General features: G+C 41.1%; 1 long non-coding RNA gene across 1 annotated transcript; it reads left to right on the top strand.

The window, feature by feature from the left end:
• Positions 1 to 551: 551 nt before the first annotated feature.
• LOC107974754 (uncharacterized) lies at positions 552 to 3,583 on the top strand. The gene is made up of 3 exons (XR_001717743.2): positions 552 to 702; positions 2,609 to 2,698; positions 3,194 to 3,583. It is a non-coding gene; the product is annotated as an uncharacterized LOC107974754 (long non-coding RNA).
• The last annotated feature ends 4,002 nt before the right edge of the window (positions 3,584 to 7,585 follow it).

Here is a 7,585-nt window from a genome sequence, read left to right on the forward strand (position 1 = left end):
CTTTGGAGCTGGTGTCTCTCTTACACACATGGGCTGAGTGTTCTCTCAAGCTGTTTCCTTCCCCCCATGACACCCACTTTGAAAAAGAACTAGAAACTCATTCATCCTAAAAAATTCAGGTTGAAATTCTCTTGTGAGTTTATGCCTTTTAGGAAAGCTCAATGAACAAAACTTCAGGTGAAGGAGGTTGCTTTTTGGTGGCAGTGGTGGTGTAGGAGGCATGGAAGAGATGGCTTCCTGGTACACTTGGTACCCTGACTGCAGTTACCTCTTATCAGCGCATTCCACCCCATGGCAGCCTGCTACTGGCTCAGACCTGTGGGCTTGGCATATAGATGACCCTTAGAACTGTTACTAAAAGTACCAGAGGGATAAACTTCAATTCTGCCCCCACCATTTTGTGGTCTCCAAAGCATTTCATTTCGCAATTCCATTTTGTTTCCCTTTCCACAAGTTAACCAACGCATCTGGCAGCTGTGATGCAGAGTCAGCAAGAACTGCTGTTTTTCCTTTACTGCCTGGCAATGTCTCAAATTTGAGTGAGTTCTCAACCCCAATTATGCTTTTAGAAATTTTCCTAAACGAAAGGAGATTGCTAACAGAACAAGAGTCTTAAAACTGCATGAAATTCTACACTGAGAGTCTTGAAGAAAGGCTGTTCAAACAAAAACTCCATGAGACCAGGAGAGGACATTCTTATGTGTAGGTAACTTTTATACCCAGAAAGATAATGTAACAAATAACTAGTAATAGCTATATAAAATATGAAAAAAAGCAGATTGCAAAAATAACATGCAGAAAGACCCTCTTTTGATAAAATGCAGGACATACAAATAATACAGACCACTTATTGTTTGCTTACTAGGTGCCAGGCACTTTATTAAGTGCCTTGTATGTAGCACTTTAATATAAATCATTAACAAAAACCTGAACGGTTCATATTATCCTCATTTTACTGATGACAAAACTGAGGTGTACGGAAGTTAACAATATGCCCAAAGTCACACTGACAATATGTAAAAAATATCCATGATGCGTTAGGATATTTTGAACCATTAGTGTATGTGTTTGTAAAGAAAAACCACTGGCAATAAACTGTAATATTAACTGATTAAGGATAATGACTTTTTAATTTTTAAATTTAGATTATGTATATTTCAAAATGCATCTCCAATGAATGTCTTTTGTTAACAGAAGTTTTTTTTAAGTGAGAAAATTATGTGAAACTGTTTATAGATGAGTTAAAGACATTTACTGTTGGATGGTAACAAGTTTCAGTGAATTATTTTTTTTTCTATTTATTCTGTTTGTGAAACTATAAGGACTGCTGAATTAGTCTGCTGGAGCTGCCATAAAAAAATATCACAGATTGGGTAACTTAAACAACAGCAATTTATTTTCTCACAGGTCTGAAAGCTAGAAGTTCAACACCAAGTTGTTTGTAGGGTTGGTTTCTAATGAGGGTCGTTCAACTTGGTGTGTAGATGACCATCTTCTCTCTTTATTCACATGATTCTCTGTGCGTGTTTGTGTCCTAGTCTCCTTATAAGGAGACCACTTACATTGGATAAATGCCCACTCATATAATCTCATTTTATCTTAATTATTTCGTTCAAGTCCCTATTTCCAAATACCATTACGTTGTGAGTATTAGGGGATAAAATATCAACATATGAATTTTAGAGGGGACACAATTCAGCCTCCATAACAATGTTCATCATTGAAATGTCTAAGTTAAATAACGCAAGACATTAAAAATTGATGCCAGTGATAAAAACAACATTAACAGACGCTTGAGAGGATCCTATATCTTCTCTTCAAATGTTTCACTTCTGAAATAAAGAATATTTTCAGAGTAAAGTTTACAAGATTTTTTCCAAACACTCCAGAAAGAGCCATGGAAAGGTCTAAAGCTAATAACATAGATGTGCACTTGTTGTATATCTGGAATTCAAAACTCTATGATAATCATCATTCTGTCATCTTTTCCAATGGTGTTTTGCATTTGTGGCTTAAAAATTTCTCTCTTCCCACATTTCATGACACATATACAACATTTTAGCTAAATTTCTAGAGTCTAGCTGATAAGATATAAATCCTCAAGAAGTTGCATCTGAAAAATTTTTTTGCTTTGTTTCTCCCTCATTTTTAGTGATAAATGGTTCATTCAAGCTTAGGAACAATGTAGTAGTATAACAATGATCTCATCAGAAATGGTACAATAAACCAAATGAAGAAATTATGTCCTCTGCATTCCCATCTTTGACAGAATTAACAATCATATGTACAATATCAGGGTCGGCAGAGGATGACTTTTTTTCCACAGAGTCCCTGATGCTGGTGGTGATGGTCCAGCAAGGAAAGTTTAAATGAGTCTTGCTTTTTTTCTTCTGTGTTTTTTCCCCTCATACTTTTCACTAACCTGTAGAGTCTCAGATTCTAAACCTGTTTCCTGTCTGCCACCATCCTTTCACTTCTCCACTTGTTTTGTCCCCATCCTGCCTGCCTGTTGAATACTATCTATCCAACGAGTTCTGGCCAAGAACTCAGTTTACCTTCTCTGGAATGCCTTCCCTGACTGGGCCTTCAATACTTCTGCCCTTTCTAGATGTTCGTGGACTTCTATAAAATGACACTTTCAGAAGACAGAGGACTCTTCTTGTCCTTCGGATGGCTTTATCTCACCAATGCTCAAAAAGTAAGTGTTAAGTGAACAAATAAATGAATGAGTTAATGGGGCCCTTACTTTTGGCACAGTTTCTGTATTAATTATGTGTTACTGTCTAATAGATAATCCCAGAACTTAACCACTTAAAACAATAAACATTTATTATCTTACAGTTTCTGGATCAGGAATCTGGGAGCAGCTTAGCTGAAATATCTCTCTCTCAAAGTCTCTCACAAGGCTGCAGTCAAAATGGCAGCCAGGGCTGCACTCTCATTTGAAGGTTCAATGGAGACAGGTTCTTGTTCCAAGCTCGTTCATGTAGTTGTTGATATAATTCATTTCTTTGCTGGCTATTGCATTGAAGGCTTCCCTCAGTTCTTTGTCACATGTACTTCTCCATAGGAAAGCTCACAGCCTAGCAGCTGGCTTTGCTCAGAGCCAGGGAGGAAATGGAAGAGGGAAGAAGGATGGAAATTAGAGTCTGGGAAGTGACAGCTCATTATTTTGCTATATTTTATTCCTTAGAAATGAGTCACTATGTCCACCTAGCTCAAGGAGAAGTTGTGTCCGAAATTGGTGGGTTCTTGGTCTCGCTGACTTCAAGAATGAAGCCACGGACCCTCTCGGTGAGTGTTACAGTTCTTAAAGATGGTGTGTCCAGAGTTTGTTCCTTCTGATGTTTGGATGTGTGTTTGGAGTTTCTTCCTTCTGGTGGGTTCTTGGTCTCACTGGCTTCAGGAGTGAAGCTGCACACCTTAGCGGTGTGTTACAGCTCTTAAAGTGGCACATCTGGAGTTGTTCATTCCTCCCATCTGAAGTTTGTTCACCCCAGCCAGAGTTGTTCATTCCTCCTGGTGGGTTCATGGTCTCACTGGCCTCAGGAGTGAAGCTGCAGACCTTCATGGTGAGTTTTACAGCTCATAAAGGCAGTGTGGACCCAAAGAGTGGGCAGCAGCAAGATTTATTGCAAACAGCAAAAGAACAAAGCTACCACAGTGTGGAAGGGGACCCCAGTGGGTTGCGCTGTTGGCTTGGGCAGCCTGCTTTTATTCCCTTATCTGACCCCACCCACATCCTGCTGATTGGTCCATTTTACAGAGAGCTGACTGGTCCGTTTTACAGAGAGCTGATTGGTCCCTTTTGACAGGGTGCTGATTGGTGCGTTTACAAACCTTGAGCTAGACACAGAGTGCTGATTGGCGCATTTACAATCCTTTAGCTAGACACAAAAGTTCTCCAAGTCCCCACTAGATTAGCTAGACACAGAGCACTGATTAGTGTGTTTACAAACCTTTAGCTAGACACATAGTGCTGATTGGTTCATTTACAATCCTCTAGCTAGACATAAAAGTTCTCCCAGTCTCCATCCCACTCAGGAACCCAGCTGGCTTTGCCTAGCAGATCCTGTGCCAGGGCCGCAGGCAGAGCTGCCTGCCAGTACTGCGCTGTGCACCCGCACTCCTCATCTCTTGGGTGGTTGATGGGACTGGGTGCCATGGAGCAGGGGGCAGCGCCCAAGGGGGAGGCTCGGGCCGCATGGGAGCCCACAGGGCTGGGGGGGTGCTTGGGCATGGTGGGCTGCAGGTCCCGAGCCCTGCCCCAATGAGAGGTGGCTGAGGCCTGGCAAGAATTCGAGCATGGCGCCAGCAGGCCGGCACTGCTGGGGAACCCGGCGCACCCTCTGCAGCTGCTGACCCAGGTGCTAAGCCCCTCACTGCCCAGGGTGGCTGGCACCGGCCGGCCACTAGGAGTGCAGGGCCTGCTGAGCCCGCGCCCACCAGGAACTCGTGCTGGCCCGTGAGTGCCGCAGGCAGCCCTGGTTCCCGCCTGCGCCATCTCCCTCCACACCTCCCCACAAGCAGAGGGAGCCAGCTGTGGCCTCTGCCAGCCCAGAGAAGGGCTCCCATAGTGCAGTGGCAGACTGAAGGACTCCTCAAGCATGGCCAGAGTGGATGCCGAGGCTGAGGAGGTACTGAGAGCGAGTGAGGGCTGCTAGCATGTTGTCACCTCTCAAAGTGATTACACAAGGATATGGATATCAGGAGGAAGGAATCATTGGGTGTATTCTTAGAACCAGCCTTCCACAGTCCCACTTTCAATCTGCTTTTTTTTCTTGCCGCACTTAGTATTATTTTTTTTTTCCCAGGAAGTCAGCTATAATCCCCTGGAACATGGTTCCTGGGGCCTCAACTCTGGGCTGGATATAAACCCAAAAGTTGATTGTGTAACTATTACTTTAATTTTAAAAGGTCTCAGAAAGATTCAAACCTTTGCTCCTGCTGCTCTTTTATTTTCATTCCGTTGATTGGGCTTCCTTTTTTTTTTTTTAGAAAAACTTGCATTTTAGGTTCAGAGTACACGTACAGGTTTGTTATATAGGTAAACTTGTGTCACAGAGGTTTGTTGTACAAATTATTTCATCACTCAGGTACTAAGCCTAGTACCCAATAGTTATTTTTTTTCTGATCCTCTTCCTCCCCGCACCCTCTGGTAGGCTCCAATGTCTGCTGTTCTTTTCTATATGTTTATGTGTTCTCTTCCACTTACAAGTGACAATATACAGTATTTTGTTTTCTGTTCCTGCATTAGTTTGCCAAGGATAATGGCCTCTAGCTCCATCCATGTTCCCGCAAAAGACAATCTTGTTCTTTTTTATGGCTACATAGTATTCCATGGTGTATATGTACTACATTCTCTTTATCCAATCTGTCATTGATGGGCATTTAGGTTGGTTTCGTGTCTTTGCTATTGTGAATAGTGCTGCAATGAACATTCATGTGCATGTGTCTTTATGATAGAATGATTTATATTTCTGTGGGTATATACCTAGTAATAAAATGTCTGGGTCCAGTGACAGTTCTGTTTTTAGTTCTTTGAGGAATCACTATACTTCTTTCCACAGTAGTTGAATTAATTTATGCACCCACTGACAGTGTATAAGGGTTCCCTTCTCTTTGCAACCTTGCTGGCATCTGTTATTTTCTGATATTTTAATAATAGATATTCTGACTGGTGTGAAATGGTAACTCATTGCGGTTTTGATTTGTATTTCTCTAATGATCAATTGTAGGGAGACCCCCTGAAACTATTGCTGTGGAGTAAAAGATGAAATGCTCCTGATTATTGTACATACAAAATTGCATGCAGGATTGTGTAAAGACAATGCCAGGTTGGGCTGCCAGAATGAGCTAACAGCGCGTAATGTGCTTCCCCCTGCAGAGAGCCTATAAACGGACGTGCAGTCAGGGAGGTTTCACATAACCAAGATTCCTATCCCAGAAAAGCAGATGTTCATAGCTCTGGGAATGGAATGTGATTCTTGTGGAGAGCCTATAAGCAGATGCATGAGGGGCGCCTGTTCATATGGATAAGATAGGGCTATAAACGTCCTTATTTTGCCACAGCTCTTCTAGGCCTCTTTAGGGTTAAGGCATACTCCCTTCTGAGAATTTCTGGTCTAACTGGTTGTCTAGCTTCACATCCTGTTTCTATTGATTGTTTGCAACCAGCTTTTGCTGCAACTGTTACTGCTGATTAATATCTTGCTAATCATAGGTTATGGAGAGACTGTGTTTCTGTTTTAAGGCTCTGTTAGAAATTGTTGATGCACACACTATATTGTAAATTCTTATCTCTGTATACTGTACTTCTGCATACCAATGTTACGTTAAAGGCTTACTTCATCCCCATGTGACCATCTCACCTCATAATCAAATGACCCTAAAACCCTCACTAACCTACCCCTGCCCTCACTAAACTTAATAATAAATGCTGGTATATCCAGTGCATTGGCGGCATCGCAGGACCAGAAGGCGGTGACTCCCCTGGACCCAGCTTTCACTATCTTGTGTGTGTCTTTTATTTCTTGACCTGCTGATCTGCCTGGGAACAAAGAAAGAGCCCCGTTGCATTGCAGGCTGCTGGCCAGATCCTGCAATAATCAATGATATTGAGCTTTTTTTGTATGCTTTTTGGCTGCATGTATGTCTTCTTTTGAAAAGTGTCTGTTCGTGTCATTTGCCCACTTTTTTTGTTTTTTTGTTGTAAATTTGTTTAAGTTCCTTACAGAGGCTAGATATTCAACCTTTGTCAGATGCGTAATTTGCAAATATTTTCTCCCATTCTGTAGGTTGTAAACACTTTGTTGATAGTTTCTTTTGCTGTGCAAAAGCTCTTAAGTTTAATTAGATCCCATTCATCAATTTTTATTTTTGTTGCAATTGCTTTTGGTGTCTTTGTCATGGAATCTTTGCCCATTTCTATTTCCAGAATGATATTGCCTAGTTCTCATCCAAGGTTTTTATAGTTTTGGGTTTTACATTTAAGTATTTCATCCATCTTAAGTTGATTTTTGTATATGGTGTAAGGAAGAGGTCCAGTTTCAATCTTTTGCATATGGTCAGCCAGTTATCCCAGCACATTTATTGAATAGGTAGTCCTTTCCTGATTGCTTTTGTCAGCTTTGTTGAAGATCAGATGGTTGTAGGTGTGCAGTCTTATTTCTGGGCTCTCTATTCTGTTCCATTGGTCTATGTGTCTGTTTTTGTATTAGTACCATGGTGTTTTGGTTACGGTTTGGATTCTTCTATTATTATTTTGAGTGATTGCCCTGGAAGTTTAGCTTTCTTTACTCTGTAGACCAAACTACAATTCTGGGTTTCTTATTGACCCATTATCCTCAAATAGGATTCCTCCCACTATGTCACTATAAAGACCATCTGGTTTGAAACTGGCTAACTCTTATTAAAGTCTCTTCAGAAACCATAATGGGAAAACTTTGATTTTGTAGAATACTACTGCATGAACTTAATTTAGGTTGAAGTAATTTTTAGGGTTAATAAAAGAAAAGCTTATTCTTGAAACATCAAATTACTGAAATATCAATTCTAGTTGTTAATTCAAAACTGACAAGAATAT

The sequence above is a fragment of the Pan troglodytes genome, chromosome 4, assembly GCF_028858775.2.
Source record: "Pan troglodytes isolate AG18354 chromosome 4, NHGRI_mPanTro3-v2.0_pri, whole genome shotgun sequence".
Lineage (NCBI taxonomy): Eukaryota > Metazoa > Chordata > Mammalia > Primates > Hominidae > Pan > Pan troglodytes.